This window comes from Oryctolagus cuniculus, chromosome 9 (genome assembly GCF_964237555.1).
Source record: "Oryctolagus cuniculus chromosome 9, mOryCun1.1, whole genome shotgun sequence".
Taxonomy (NCBI): Eukaryota; Metazoa; Chordata; class Mammalia; order Lagomorpha; family Leporidae; genus Oryctolagus; species Oryctolagus cuniculus.
Window position 1 is genome coordinate 62,744,409 of NC_091440.1, and position 17,233 is coordinate 62,761,641.

Here is a 17,233-nt window from a genome sequence, read left to right on the forward strand (position 1 = left end):
GGATCTCTGCATGCAGAAGTATGAAACAAAACCCCTATCTCACGCCTTAGACAAAAATCCACTGAAAATGGATCAGAGACCTAAATCTACAACATGATACCATCAGATTACTAGAGAACACTGGAGAAACCCTACAAGCCATTGGAACAGGCAAAGACCTCTTAGAAAAGACCCCAAAAGCACAGGCCATCACAGCCAAAATTAACAAGCAGGAGTACATCAAACCGAGAAGCTTCTGCAGTGACAAAAGAAACACTCAGCAAAGTGAAGAAGCAATGGATAGAACTGAAAAGACATTTGCAAACCATGCAACTGACAAAGGACCAACTTCCAAAATCTATAAAGAACTCAAGAAACTCAACAACAATACAAACATTTCAATTAAGAAGTGGGCAAAGGAACTGAACAGACATTTCCCAAGAGAAGAAATTCAAATGGCCAATGAACACATGAAAAAATGCTCAGGATTGCTAGCTATCAGGGATCTGCAGCTCTTGAGACCCAATGCACAGGACCAGAGACCTCAGAAGTCCTCTCAGCCTAAGGTTCTCTCTCATTTAGCCAGGATGGGGCCTTGGGATCCCAGGAGCTGAATGGGGTGTGGGGAAGGGAAGAAAGGGCCATGAGGGGCTCACAGCTCCAATTCCACAAAGACTTACTTAGGGGTGGAGGATCTCTATCTACATGCAGCATAATTTTTGTTTATTTAAAAATTTCACCAAGGGAAAGAATTCTGACTGCTGTTAGCAGACAGCAGAGACTCCCAGGGTAAGCTGTGTGCTCACTGAGACCCAGGAACTAGGTCATCACCAAGTTTACAAAATTTATGTTAACAAACAAAAAACAAACTACAAAAGCCATGGGATCCCAGCAAATGTCTCCTGGGATCATTCAGTAAATAAAATAAAACCACTGACAGATAGAAAGAGATTCTCATCTATCACAGTGAGTTTTAATGAGATTTCTTATTTATTGACTTTTTTTTTAAAGCTTGATCTTTATAACTAACACACATATTAAAGTAGCAAAATATCTTGTGACTGATGGTAATTAAGAATAGGGTATTTAAGAAACATGTTTTCCTGAGCCAAGTTTCAACTGAATGTTTCTGCTACTAAAATTATGCTAAAATTTTTATGCAAACATTGAATACATGTAAGTTTCTCTAGGGAATCTCAGTGTTTACTTTTTTTTTTTGCCATTTGTTATTTATTACTATGAGTTACAATGCCTATTTGTATTTGACAGTATTTTTTATTATTAAAATAATAAGACTGAATTTCTCCATGAGATCATACTGCTTTCTTGGAAAAGATAAATATTCCATGGGCAAAACGGATAAAACTCAATGAACTTTGCCACAAATTCTAGGTATTCCGAACAGTTCAGTTACAGTCATTTTAAGACAAACCATTAATGTACAGGTCAATGTCTTTTGTATTTATATAACAATTGTATCTCATTAGTACTTCTAAGGAAGTCAAACACTGAAATACATTTTATTTCTGGCATTGGAATATACAAATCATTATTCTCAACGTCATCAGCAGGTCTATCTTCTGTGAGAATGTGATTTTTTTAAAAAAATACTTCTCTCTGCAGCAATACAGAAGGAACATTGGTTATTTCTGAATAAAAAGAACTAATGCTGGAAGCCAAGAACTCTGAGTTATCTGGGTTAATATCAATTCAGAGAAGAAAAATTATCAGCTATTTTCTCCATTCTCAGAAGAAAGGGTATAGATCTTCGAGAAATTTAATAATTTGCTGAACCATATTTGTGATCTAAATGACACGAGCTTAAAAGCCCATGTGTATACCTTGGAAATTACAGGGTACTATAAAACGTAAGCATGTCCCAGTGTGACTTTTGGAGTTGACTTACTAGACCATTCTTACTGCTGAAGTCTTGTTTATTGTTATTTTTCAGTGACTAGGCCCAGTCCATCTAAAATAAGAATAAGCAGAACATCTTCCCAGAAGTGGGGGTAGCCAACGGAAAATGTTACCCCATCCAAGAACACAACTTGTTTATTCATAATTTGAACAAAGCACCTGCATGCCCGTTTCTGAATGGGCTCTCCAAGAACTTTTTTAAACTTTCCAGAATGGATGGAGAAAAATAATGCAACTAAAACCTGACAGCATAATTAGTAGCCTGGAAGCTTGGAGTGAATACCTTGAAGACAAAAACCTGGACAGAAAGGTCACTGTCAGGACACATTCACTACAATTTGTATTATCAGCAGCAAGTGATTTTTCCCCAAGTCAGCCCTCATTATGTAATCTCAGTTATTTCTATTATTGTAAAAACAATGTACTCTTCAGTTGCATGACTTCCATCACTCTCCATTTATGTAATCTCTCTACTGTAGTTACAAGTGTTCAATATGCTTTAAGATGCAGAAGATCCTATGCAATAAATAAACTGTTTATCTAGAGAAGCTTATTAAATTTTTCTTCATTGTCAAAAATGGTTAATGTAACTCTCAAAGATGATTTTCCTATTGTTTCAATGTGGCCCAATCATTAATTAATTAATTATTTCTTATATGTTTACTTTTTAAAAAAAAGATTTATTTATTTGGAAAAGAAGACCAACACAGAAAGGGAGAAACAGAGAAAGACAGAAATAGGTAGGTAGGTAGGTAGGTAGGTAGATCGATAGATAGATATCCTCCACCTGTTTATTCACTCCTCAAATGGCCACAATGTCCTGGGGCGGGCCAGGCTGAAGCCAGGAGCTCAGAACCCAGTCTGAGTCTCCCTTGTGAATGTCGGGGGCCCAAGTACTTGGGCCATCATCTGCTACCCTCCCGGATGCATCAGCAAGATGCTGGAATGGCAGCAGAGCAGATGGGACTTCCGCAGCACTCAGATACAGGACGTGGGCATTACAAGCAGCAGCCCGACCCACCGTGCCACAGCATCTGCTCCTGATCCCCATATGTGGACAACAAATAAGAGAAGGAGAACCCTTAATTTAAAGGAAAGGAACCAAGGCACAGAGTCCCACGTAGAGGCGGGATCAGGACCCAACCTACCTGTCTGCTCCGCTCCCTGCCCACGGTCTGCGAGGAGGAGAACCAGAACTGATAAGGGGATTTGCAGACTAGGATCGCAGGAGTCAGGCCATGATGATGCAACTTCAAACAGCCTGGCCTGTCAGGAGGTAGAAGCTCAGAGGCTGGCGTTTGTTGAACTGCACACATGCCTTTTCCTCCTTTCTTGTTTACAATAAATTTTATGGCAGGATATTTCAATTTGTGAATTCTAGCCAGACTGCTCTCTAATGAGCCTACAGACTGTTTGGGTTTAAAGCTTTCTGACATTTAAAGATGTTTACTTCGGGTCTCAAAAAACCACAGAAAACGCTCCCCTACTATAAAAATGCTGGTCTGTTGTACTTTCAGAACGCAATATGAAAAATGCCTCGGTGATGGATCTTTCTTTGTGATAGAATAACACTCTGTTTTTCAGTTCTTTGACATGTGGCACTATTATTTATAAATGGAGTTGCAGAGGATAGGATAAAACTACAGCCACAATATTTTGATGAATGTGTCAGTAAATGCTTTTCCTCAAATGGCTAATCCAGAAATCGTTTTTTTTTTTTTTCCCCTTCCTTGGTATGTATGAAGACGTTCTAGAGCGGCCAGCAGGAATGGAGCACCCTACCTATGGGAAACAACAGACACTAACAACACATAGTATCTGACCTGGAACCTCAGCTTTGGCCAAAGAAGAGCCATCTGCAGCAACCATGTCAGGGTGTCCATAGAACACAGGCAGAGTCTCCTCTGGCCATTTCTTGACCAGTGCCGGGGTGACAACTTCCTAACGAAAGCATTTGGTTGGATTGGCCCATTGGAGCTTGCAAGGGTCAAGCTGCACCACAGGTACATGAGAGAGAGCAGTGAAAACAAGAGAGAAACAAGCTCCTATAGCAACATAAGCCCCACACAGTCACCAATTCAAGCCACGGCCACATTTTCATCTAATGTGGGTCCTAAAACCCCAGAACTGGGTTTTTCTGGATCTGCCAGCATTCAAGTTCTTACACCGATGTGTTGATTTGGGTCTGTTGGTATAATTATTATCTTCATCCCCACAACCATTAAGTTTCTAAAACGCAATTCTACTAATGAGATGGAACAGAAGAAAGCAAAGAGATTTCAATTCCAAAGGCAGTTTTCATCTATTAGTGGCTGTCTAAGGGTCCGATTTGGAAGGAATGCTGAGGCCTGGCAGGACGGGAAAGCACAAGCTGATGACAGCACGACGGCCACAGGCTACAGGTGCAGGTCTGCCAGGGCCTCAGGGCTTAAAGCACATGCAGGCGATCAATAAATATTTGCTGAAACAATGCTTTTATGCAACATGACCGAGGTCTCTTTGAAAAACCGGCTTTAAATAATAGATAGCAGACAGTGAACAGCTGTATGACCTTAGATAGAACTGGACTCCCTGTTCATGCGCAGCAGCGGCTCGTGCCTTTCATCTGAACTGCTCGAGAGTCCCTTCAGGGCTCTTCCTGCCCACAGCCTCACCCCTTTCCAAGCCATATTGTATTTAAATGATCTTTCTATAACACCACCGGATCATGTTTTTCCTTCCCATCACTGATTCTTTATTCTCATTAGGCTGTTTATGAAGCACGCCACACAGCCACATAAAGTCACCAATGGCAGAGAACTGAACAGCTAGATTAGCTAGATCTAGAATGAATGGATGGGTGAAAGAAAGGAAAGAAAGGGAGTGAGGGGAGAAGGAGCAAGATGGATGGATGGATAGATGGACTGGTAGATACATACATACATACGTATACATTGGGGGCCGCCACTGTGGCGTAGAAGGTAAAGCTGCCGCTTACAGTGCTGGAGTCCCATATGGCCACCAGTTCGAGTCCTGGCCACTCCACTTCCAATCCACTTCTCTGCTATGGCCTAAGAGAGCAGTCAAAAATGGCCCCTGTACCCATGTGGAAAACCCAGAAGAACATCCCAGCTCCTGGCTTTGGATTGGCCCAGTTCGGCCATTGTGGTCATTTGGGGAGTGAACCAGAGGATAGAGGACTTCTCTATCTCTCTCTCTGCCTCTGCCTCTGTGTAACTCTGACTTTCAAATAAATAAATAAATCATAAAAATGAATAAAAAGAAAACTATATACATTCATTAGTCAACTGAATGATCAACTGACCAACCAATCTACCTCAAATATTTATCCAGACATCTTCATTAATCAGTTCACCAGCTATTTTCTCTTTCTGTTACCTGGATTGATAGCTCAGAATTTTTTTTTTTTTGGCTCCCTTGGTTCCCTTCTTGAAACCATTGATTTCACTGTAATCCAGAGTTTTAGGTAGAAGACACACTAATGTAAGTCTCAGAAGAGATAAGGTCACCTAACATCACTGCGTGGAGAAGAAGATTGATACCAAGCCTCTTCCTTGCTACAATCTTTAATTGGGGTACAAAGGCAAGTGCCTTATGAGCATAAGAACTCTTTTCTCCATGCAGCTTCTACCGCCTCTCTCAACTTCTTTTTCTAAGAATTCATTTCCTAAGACTGAGCCTGGTAGACAGGCTCCCTCATTGCATCACGATGTTCCCTGTCTTTTCATATGACTTTTTTTCTTCTTTGGCTTTTTCGTCTCAAAAATCACAAATTGGTTTTGAAAACTCAGCTCACATCATCTCCTGAAAAGAAGTTCATGTCAGTCTTCTCCAACCTCTCCCATAATTATTTCTATAGTTGTAACAATCACTTGCTTTGTTAACTGGTTTAAGCTACTATCTGTGAAGCAAATATAAGCACAAACTTTGTCCTAATCTGTTTGTTTTCTTATCAACCAAAACACTTTAGGACATACTGAATATAACCAAGGACACCTTTGAGGTTTTCCCTTTGGGAGGCAAAAGGAATAGTGAAGACATTAACCAATAGAGGGAACAATAATTTTGGGTAAACTGCACTGTGCAATGTAAGCTGTCTTATTTCAAAGTTATTCATCAGATTTCAAAAGTTCTGGTTAGATATCAAAAAGCTGGTAAATCTGGGCCTGGAGCTGCTTAAAGGGGGTCAGAGATGAAGAAAGGCATTTGAGAATCATCATTGCACAGGGAAGAGAAACCATAGACAGGACCTAACAAAAGGAAAGAACTCTGCAGACTACCTGAAATGTGGCCCCTGACTTGAAAGAATCTAGAGAACCTGAGGACAAATGCATTGAAATCTTACAGTCAGAAGGGTCTCCAGAGAGAGACAATGCAGAGTGCAAAATGCCTCAAAACAAATGCCAGGAAATGTTTGGCTCACAGAACAAAGCAGAGCGAGCAGGCACTTTTCACCAAGCTGAGAACAGCCGACTACTCTCCGGTCTCCCTCTTGGCAACTGTAAAAGACCCAGCCAAGTCCAACATTCCACGCACAGGAGGGTCTGGGTGAGGATGGCTTCCAGGCTCCCGAGCAGAGGGAACGCCATGGTGATCCAGGAGAGAAGTGGCACTCATTTCCCAAGGACTAATGAATTTCATCTGATTCACAAGTGAACACCTTTGGGACCAATGTGCAGAAAGCAATTTTCTTTCATTTTTTTTTCTTTTCTTTCCTTTTTTTTTTTTTTTTTTTTTCCTGCTGTTGTAAACAGAAATCTCCTTCAGCCTTGCCCTGAATTCTTGCACAGGAAATCTCGGCTCACCTGCCTTTGGAGACACGCGAGGTCTCCAGCCTGCGCTCTCCAGAGGTGGGAGTGACGCGTGTTCTAGGCAGCGCATCAATTGCTGTGTGCTCCGTTGTGGCAGCTGCCATTCGCAAGGGCATAGCTGATCCACCACAGCTTTCAGCTCTCATCCCACTGGGAACCTCTCCCTGCTGTCACAGGGGTAATTATCTGGGTATCCCTGAGGCCAGTTCTTGCAGTTTCCACATAAAAATCACCTCTTGCATAAGACATGAAATTTAAAATCCCCCATTCATAGATACCACCGAGTCCCTCCTTCACCTCTGGGACAGATATAAATTATGCATTCTTTGGTCCTCTTTAAGTTTTTAGAGGCACGTGGGGACAGAGAAGGAGCTCATTGGTACTAAAACATAAGGCATTCCAGAAAGAAACAATGCCTCCTGTGATATTAACCACTACTAGCGCTCTACCAGCTCCCTGCTTGGTCCCAGGAACCACAGAAAGCAGGGAGAACTAATAGCAGGCTTGCATGCGGATGACTGCCTGTGACAAGCACTCACTGAATGTCAGCACTTCACCACCTCATGCTGCTCCTTTTTCTTATCTCAGTGACTTCTCCTTCCATGGAGCTCACGGGCCTCTGAATCAGTGCAACCGACAAGGCACTCAGAAGTGTCTGCCCGAGAACCCCACGTACCCTCCACCTCTGCCTTCTTCCTGTTCCACATCTTAATATCGAGGGAGGTATTCAGATGTACCCGGGAGAGGGTGTCTTCAGAACCCTCTGGAGCTTGTTTGATGTTTATCTCTAGATACCTCAAAGACCCGATGTCATGCGTGTATTCCTATTTCAGAGAGGGGGAGCCACTTTCAGAATTAGCATGAATAAAACACAATGGCTGTCATGGCATGAATCAAGAAATGTGTGTTTGCAAGCCCTGTCGCTAGGATGACCTAGTTCCCACCAGCATCTGTTCAGCAGTGATGATCTGCTCCAGAGGTAAGCCGGCCCACAGCTCTGCAAGTATGCTACCCAGAGGGCTACAGATGTTTCCTTCCATGGTCTGCGTTCAATAGGAACATGACCTATTTTTTTTTTCCCATTGTTACTCCAATAAAGGAACACTTCTTAAAGGATCAACCCCATGTTATACTGTTTGTCTCAGATGCCTGATGACATTAAGACAAACAGAAGAAGGGCATCCAAAGAAGACAGTCCCACCACAGAATTCGATTCGGTTGCTGCTGGTCAGTTTGAGGCGTTCCGAGACTTAGGAGAAAAGTGAAGCAAACCTCAATGTCCAGCTTTAAAAGTTTCCTGAGGCAAAGTACATTGTGCAATGTTAGTTTTTCAAGTTAAAAAATTAGATGTACTTGAAAGTGACAGTTCCCCCAAACGGGAAGGAAATGCACTGTTCAGACACTCAAATGTGCACCATTGTCACCAAAACACATGCCAGTTCTGCACAAAATGCCTTTAAGCCCTTGACCTAATGAGGTTAGTGACAGGGATATGGATGGCTAGCACAGAAAACGAAACTCGCAAAGAACTTTGTTCACGAACTGTCATATTTCTCCTGTCATTTAACCAATTTCCCCCTCAGTATTACAACACGGACCACAAATCCTCAAGGCTAACAGTGCTGCAGGTGGCAGACTTGAGTACTATTTAAAATGTAATAATATACGTGTCCGTCGGAGAGGAAGAAACAGCAAGAGGGTACAGGAAGGCCCTTCCAGAGAGGCAGGGGTCCCACAGGTGAAGAGGAAGACCCTCAGGAGAGGGAGCCCTCCAACCCCTCTCCCCACCCAGCAAGCAGAGGAGCACTGCTGCTGGCAGGTGCCACGGGCAAATGCACGCCCTCCGCCGGCGCTCTCGCCGCATGGATCCACTCTCATCGCTCTCACCACCGGCCTCCGATGCACAGGACTATAATTGCTGCTAAAACTGACTTTGAGGTTCAACTCGAGGCCTAGAGGACATGAATGGGAATGAGTGGATGTGCACACCATGTACAGTGTTTCCAAAGTTTCTAATCTTTGTACTTCTCTATACACCAATACCCAGAGAGGTGGAAGACCAGTCAGCATTCTGAAACACCCACTGCTGACTCACACACAGACTTCTGTCTCCCGCTGGGATCTTCAGGGCAAAGGTGCTATAGAAATACCTGCCGTGCTTAAATTATCAGTAAAGAGAAACCGCTGGTTTCCAGCAAGGGGCCTGCCCCTCTAGGTCACTGCATGGGCATTCAGATGGATTCACAGCAGGGATGCCCCAGGGGTCAAGGTTTCCCTGCAGTGGCTGGCGTCCATGTGGGGAACCCACTGTTTAGGGCTGTAGACACTGTGTGTGTGTCCTACTGAAATGGGACAGGACAGGCAGACAGGCCAGGTAATGCTGGACGTCGTGTTTGCTTCGCTCCTGGAATTTGCTTCACGGTGTGGTCTGAAAGAGAGCCAAGACTCGGAGCACAGTGTCAGTAAGACAGAAGGCGGGAAGGCTCCAGAAGGCTCCAGAGAGGCAAGTTCCTCACCAGCCCAGAGACAGGCACAGCGGGGCTGGCACAAAGCAGCAAGAGGACAAACAGATCCCTGGACCAACAGCAAGAGAAGGAAGAGGTGCGACAAGATCTCAGGAGTGTACTGATTTAGAAAGCTTTGGGCTGCAATTCACCTAAGACTGGAGGAAGCTCCTAGCTCCTGGCTAGCTAGCTCCTAGCTCCGGTTATTGTGTCCATTTGAGAAGTGTCAAGTGTGGAGTGAAGCACCTGGCCACTTCACATTTGATTGCATGGAAAACAAATGGTGCAGGGCTCTGCTATGGAGGAGGGGGCTGCCTGGGGCTCCTCCCAAGGATGGCTGCGTGAAACTGCAGGGAAGCTCTTCATCAACGTCGGGGTCCTCTTTGAAAAGGGAAGCGCATGTACCAGTGTCCCAGGGTAGAAGAGGAAGGAACACCAGTCACCATTACACACTTTTCATAAAATAAGGCAGGCAAATCTCAGGCATCTATCCTACTTCTGCTTTATTTTCAAATTTCTATTTGTTTTGTGATTGATGCATAAAAAGCATACTGCTTCTTTATGTACCCTGAGCATCCCACCCTTGACCAACGACGTTTAAGTCAGCCACACTCTAGACAGAAGATTCCGGTAGCAGTCTTCGGCCCCCACCTCCCAACCATCTACAATCTATGTTACTGGACTGTTCCTAGGGGAATTCTGTTGACCCTTCAGTACTCAAACCCCTCCAAGTGTCACACCACTAGTCACTGGCATTCTCACGGCCTGAGACGACAGGACCGAGATGGTCCCTAGAAGGCTGGGACACACATGCCTCCATCACGCTTGCTTGGTTTTCCCCACACAGTAACACACCTGCCCCGCTACTCGGCATGTTTCTCCTCCACACGGCAAAGTGACATAGGCGGCACAGCAGACAGGGTGGTGATGAGTGAGAGAGGATAACAGGATAAAAAACACTTGCTTCATTAACAAATAAAACTCAGAAATGTTAAGAGGGAAGAACATGAGTTTTTAGAAGTAGCCAGAGAGACTGTCTAAGAAATGCAGACCTACTCTCATCTACTTAGACTGGAAGCAAATCTTGAACCTGGGCCCTGGCCACAGGCTCATGGAGGCTATTCAATTGTTTCAAACTGGAAGGAGAGGTGAGCTTGGGATCTCTGCTTCTGCTTTTACAACCCAATCCTCTTGTGACTCAGGCTTCTGCATTCTCCAGGAAGCCTTCTCACGCCTCACGGTGAAGGGGGACTCCCTTGAATATGATCTCCTTGACAGGCACCACAGTTGTCATTACTGCTTCCCTGACCTCTGTCCCCAGAGCCATGCTGACCACCAACATGGTAGCGACGAGGCACGTGTGGTTACCGAGCCCTTGAGATGGGTCTCCATCCTACGCAGAGGTGCTCTGGTGTGAAGCCAACACCAGACTGGACAGACTTGGTTTGCGCTGTTGCAGGAGGGACACGGCCGAATGTCACCTTCCTTTTGTCCAGTGACACCACTGATAGTCCTCTCACCTTCTAATCTCTCCAATTTTTCAGAAGAAAATAAATGGAGGTTGTTTTAAGCTACCAGTGGATGACCACCACAACAGGAAATGAACAAATGTGTCTACTAGAAATTTGAAATTTCATACGTGGGTCACATCATCTCTCCTCGGGACAGCCCTGCGTGGTTACAAACTCAAGTCTGTTTGTTCACTGTCTCTGGCCCTGCACCCAGCAGGCTACCAGGGGTCAGTCCCAAACAGTGTGCATGAGGAAAACGACTTGTATACAGATAGTTCTTTTCCTTTCAGAATTCAGAATTCATTCCTTATAGCAATCAAGGTGCGTTAGGCACACTGCCTGACCCAGGAGCTGGCTAAGGCACTGAGGACACAAACACAACAAGTGGCTGCGGGGCTCCAGAGAACAGACAGCAGCAGCAACCACTCAGTGAGTGTGGAGTTTCCTTTTGGGGATAATGAAAATAATTGTGAACTAGACAGGCGTGGCGCTTACATTACACTGTGAATGTACTAAATACTACAAAATTTTTCACTTTAAAGTGGTTCATTTTGGGGCTGGCATTCTGGCGCAGGGAGTTAAACCTCCACCTGCAATGCTGGCATCCTATATGAGGGCCGGTTCAAGTTCCAGCTGCTCCACTTCCAACCCAGCTTCCTGTCAGTGTGCCTGGAAAAGCAGCAGAAGATGGCCCAACTACTTGGGTCCCTGTAATCTATGTGGGAGACCCAAATGGAGTTCCAGGATCCTGGTTTCAGCCTGGCCCAGCCATGGCTATTGCACCCATTTGTGGACTGAACCAGTGGGTGGACGATCTTTCTCTCTGTCTCTTCCTCTCTCTCCGTGGCTGTGTCTTTCAAATAAATAAAGAAATCTGTTCAAAAATGGATAATTTTATGCTACATGGGTGCTGTCTCCATAAAAATAATAATAAATAAGAAGATGGCATGGCCTCTGTCCCTGACTTTGAGGACTTCAGTGTGGATAAGAGATGTATGAGCACTACTAAGAGTGTGCCATAGAGTACGTGAGGCCTGATGCCACAGAACAATACCTAGACCACCACTGCATAGGGAGGTTGTAAAGACAAGGTGGGGGCTATGTGCTGGTCAAGAAATGGGGGTCAGGAAAAACTTGAAAAGAATGTGGCAGCTGTTTTAGCTAAATCTTCAAAGATGAGTAGGGCTTTTTTTTAAATCATGTAAACTATAGAAAAAGGAATATTCCAGATACATAGCTCACTTACAGCATCCCTAGAAATGACTTTTCAAACTCTTGCTAGTATCTATTAATTGGCAACTCTCTTCTTACTGCAACTACCCATAATCCCTGAACCCATGGAACAATGAGCTGTTCAAATCGAGATACTGTAGAGAAAGGAGAAGGGATCAGAGACTTGCTAGATTCTATGGGAATCCAATAAAACATGCATGTAACAGAGAGAGAGGAAGGGAAGGAAAGAAGTAGGTTTGCTTAGGCTTCATCTAACTACACAGCACAGCCATGAGAAACCATGTGGCTTCTCACACAAGTAAAACATAAAGAATTTAACATAATGTTGGAAGAACACCAAGAGTTCACTCAAATCACAAGATAGAAATGAAGATAGAGGAGACTAGTAGGTTTCTTTTGTACTGAGAAAGATTTCTCAATCAAGAGCTGACTCAAACTCAACTGTACTCTGGATTTTAAAAAAAAAGAAAGAAAAGGTAACTCAAGAGAAATACATTTGTGCTTTAGGAGGATTTTGTTTCCAAAATTTTTGACACATCTGAAAAGCTTTATATTTAATCTTTAATAACAATGAGTGAATTCCCTAACATTGAGTCTCAGTTCAAGTGTTATTTATCTCAGAAAGAGTTTCCTATCAAAAGAAACATCATGCGAGAAGTACTATCAAATCACCCTGCTTTATTCCCTTCTGATAATTATCTGACACTTCTTGTTCACTATCTGTGTACTTTTCTATTTACATCTGCCTCCTTTTTCTGGGTTGTAGGCTTCAATAAAGCATAATTGGCATGTCTTGTTCACTGCTTTATCTGTAACATCTACAAGAGTACCAATCCTCAGTAGGTACCTTTGTTGAATGAAGGAATGCACAAGAAATTAAAATGTCATTGTGTTGGCTTAATCCCATCTTCCATCTCTTCTATTAGTACCTTATAAAACATCCTAATTGGAGGATTTGTTAATTTCACTTTGCTTCTAGGAGTCTCATTAAATTTAATGTACATAGTAGGACTAATTAAGAGCATAGGACCAGAAATCCTATTGCCTAGTTAGGAATTCTAATTCATTCATATTTGTTCTGGTTGTGTTGCAGTGACTTAGCTACTTAACCCTTCAATGACTGCTTCCTCGACAGTAAAATCAGGTTATAATATCAGATGCATTATAGTGTCACGTGAAGACCCAAAGTGTATAGTATAGAACTACTAAGCATTCTCACTAAATGTAAATTCAACAATGGGTTGATGTCATGGAAGAATAATAATAACTTTGTTATCCATTGGCATAGATGGAAAAGAGGATTTTTGTATCAGAAAGTCATTTACAAAAGCTAAATGATAGCTTCGCCCCTCATATTCTTCTAACCCGAAGATCCTACTGTCATACTAACACCGTAAGAAGTATGCAGCACAATTCCCAGAGGCAAACAATGGGGGCGTTTAGTCTCCAACACCCGGCAGTGCATGTCTACTATTTTCCCAAGGAAGTCAGTGTTTTCTCTGTAGATTAGTAACTTCTGTCGATCTTTCACCACTGGTGTCTATGTTCTTGCTTTCTCCATGAGACCACAAGGAATCAAGGGTAGATGAACACGGGGACTGAAGTACAGGTGTTCTCAGAGACAAACGCAAAGTGCTAACCTTGTTTACAAGGCTCATGATAAAACACACACATACACACACATACCTGAGGGAAACCAAAAGGGGACAAACTGCCAAGACCCTGAAATTTGCAAATGAGCCAGAAAGCAAAACAAACCGAGAATAAACAAAAACACAATCATTCTAAATGAGAAAGAAAGGATTCAAATTTATCCAAATTCAAAAAAGCCCACATTCCACTGCAGCTACAGGGACAGTGAACTGGGAACTAGCTCCAACCTCTCCCAAAGAGATCCCACAGTAGGGTAATGTTTAAAAGGGCATTCTTCAAGATGGCCACCAAGACGGCCAGCAAGTAGGGCAGGGGTAGGGCGGTGAGGGCTATGAGTGCAGGAGTGTGCCCAGTTGCAAACTGCTGGTAACCCAGCCTTCATAAAAGGAAGAGAGAACTAGAAAAATCTAAATCTAGGTCTAGACTGTGAGAACAAGCCAATGGGATTCTAATCCTAAAGTATGAGGACAAAATGCGACACTCATGCCCTTGAGATACACAATAATCCTAAATCACCTGCCACACCAGACAAGATCAATTCAATGGCATTCTATGCTTTTTTTATTAACTGATTTTCATATTCTAATTCTGAAAACTAGCCATCTGTATGTACACAGTTGATTTTTCATCTTTTTTTTTCCTTTCAGTAAACAATAATGAGCCCACCCTTCCCCGTTATCATCAATAAGTAATATTACATAGCATTCTCAGACATAGTACGACTAAATTCTCACCAGTGGTAGATGTGGAGCAGCTTCTCTGTGAGGTATTTTCAAGTGCTGACCAGAATAGCTACACTAAGAACAGTTCTTGTATGCTCAGGTGAATAGCTAAAAATACACACTTATTCTCCTTTCTATAGCAGTGAAAGTCATTTCCAACCAGCCTACAAAAGACTTTGATGTCAATGTGTGTTAGCCTCAGTTAAGCTGTTTCAAATCCTATACACACATTTGGGGGGATTCTCTCAAATTCTGATGAGCTAAGCCAACCAAAAGTTGCTTTAAAATTGTTATATGCCTTCTGCATTGAAGGCACACAATTTTTAGCAAGCTCATTGTGAGTTCAAAGAATTTCAGAGTTTATTTTTACAGGTAAGGTTCTCCCGTTTCTCAACAGAATTCTGAGGTTAATTGTGCCACATGAACAGAAATTTGTGTGAGTCTTTGGGAGTTTATTTTGGAAACTTGAGAAGTTATAAATTTACATGTATACTTGTACAAGTTATTTGGTAAGCCATATTTACATTCAAGAACTTGTCAATTTAATATAGCTTGACCTTTGAGAGATTAATTGTAGCAGGTGGTAATAAGTTAGGACTCTGTTGAAACATGATAGATAGATTTATTTTAAGGCTATTGGAAGAGTTGGTTTATTTGTAAACCTTGTAGTCTCTTGTACTTGAACACAGAGCAAAACGGAGAAGGGGCAAGGGCCTGACCTAAGCATTCTTAGTACATGACATGAGTCTTAGTGGCTTCTTCTGGCATCACCATTTCCTTGGTTTCATTCTATCACTAGGGAGGAAAACATTTACTTCTTTCATATGTAATTAAAAGTAGTTTTCTGGAAATCTTAAATTTTAGCACCAAACATATATAGTTATTATAGGAAAAGGACAAAAAGTTTAAGAAATGCACACTGGTGTTTCTCAATTACCAATGGTATGGTCCCTACTCCCCCACTTGGTGTTTCTGACTGTCAGAACAAACTGGAAACACCACTGGCCTTTAGTGTATAGGGATGCTAAACCTCCCACACTACACACGGTAACCAGGCACAATGAAGAACTGTCCCATCCACAACGTCAATCTGTGGACAGAGAGAAAATACAGAAACCAAGTAAGAGCAACAAACTATTTTTACCTTTCCATTTGTGATGGATTAAGTGGACCACAAAACGGTATAGAATACCTCAATACCATAATTAAAATGATAGATCACATCTGATATGATCTGTACTTATGAATAAATCAGATTTGTACCCAGGAAAAAGAGAAAATACTTTCGTTTCTAGTACTCAGCCAACAGCCACAAAATTTAACAATATATTATGCCACAAATAAAACTTTCATAGATCTCCCGAAACAGGAAGGTATAGAAAAACATTCTCACATCATGATGTGAAAAAACTATCAACTACTAACAAAACTAGGAAAAAGAGCTTTCCTGTCTTTTGAAAATTTTAAACTCCCCTTGTAATTTTGGGGGAAAAGGATGAAACAAAATAATTGCATCTAGAAAACAATTAATATTTAAAAATTCATGAGCACTAATACACTGAAAAGGAAATTCACAGATTTAGTTCATTAATAAACATGAAAGAACAAAGAGTAAAGAAAGCAGTAAAGGAAAGGTAAAGGAAACAGAAACAACAGAAATCAGAAAAATGAATAAACACACAGGTATAAATTAGCTGGAAGGAAAAAAAGATTAATAAACTTAAAATCTGCAACCTAAGCAGTCAGCTAACCTAGGGGAACGCATAAGAGTTAGCAAAATTAAAGAGGATGAGAAAAGGGGCTAACATTATATAAAATATGCAGTAATAAGAGGCAAGTAGCACCAACAATGGAGACTTTTTTTTTTAAATATCACAAGATAGTTCTTTGGTTAACTTCATGCAATTAAATTTTAAAACTTGGATGAAATAAATCATTTTCTATAAAATAGGATATGTCACACCACCTCCACACAAATAAAGGGGATTCTCAAAGGTATCCGCCAAACCGGTCACAGACACACAAGCAAACAAGGCTTAGTAGCTTCAAAGCGCAATCTGACAAACCTTTGAAATAACAGATAATCCCAACACTATTTATAAATTCCTCAAGAACACAAAGGGAAAGAGGACAGAGGACAAGACAGTTTCCAAGTTTGCTTTTATGCTTTCTCTCCCCTACCCCTTAAAAAAAAAAAAAAAAAGCAGTAGTAGTAACATTGATACCAAAACCTGACAGATTGTACCAAAGAAAATTATAGAACAAATTCATTTAGGAATAGCAATGCAAAAATCCTAAATTAAATATTGGCAAACAGAATCCAACAGCTATTAAAAGAATGCTCCAGGCTGGCATTGTGGTGCGGTGGGTTTAGCCTCCTTCTGTGACGCTGGCATCCCCCTCTAGCTGCAGTTTGGACCCAGTTTCTCCACTTCTGACCCAGCTCTCTGCTATTGCACCCAGAAAGGCAACAGACAATGGCCCAAGTGCCTGGACTCCTGCTACCCGTATACTGGAGTCAGGGATGGAGTTGCTGGCTCTTGGCTTGAGTGTGGCCCAGCCCTGACCAGTGTGGTCACCTAGGAAGTGAACCAGCAATGGAAGAGCTCTCTCTCTCTCTCTCTCTCTCTCTCTCTTTCAAATAAATAAACTAAATCTTTAAAAATAAATAAAATAATGTACCATGATCAAATGGAATTTATTTTATTCGAGAATGCAAAAAATAATATAATCTTACACCAGCAATTCCTTTCTGTGGCAGTCAAAGCCTATTATAGTACAGGACAATCTTTACATAAACATCTGTAACCACAGGGTTAAAAAAATTCCCTTCTGAATTTCTCCCACTACTTCACAGATACGCAAATGAGATCATCGACTTGCCCTTGGACTCAGCTATTTCC

The 17,233-nt window shown here is 42.1% G+C and overlaps 1 protein-coding gene across 11 annotated transcripts in view; it reads right to left on the reverse strand.

The window, feature by feature from the left end:
- ENOX1 (ecto-NOX disulfide-thiol exchanger 1) overlaps nucleotides 1-17,233 on the reverse strand; it is a 603,118-nt gene that overhangs the window by 376,777 nt on the left and 209,108 nt on the right. The window lies entirely within an intron of this gene.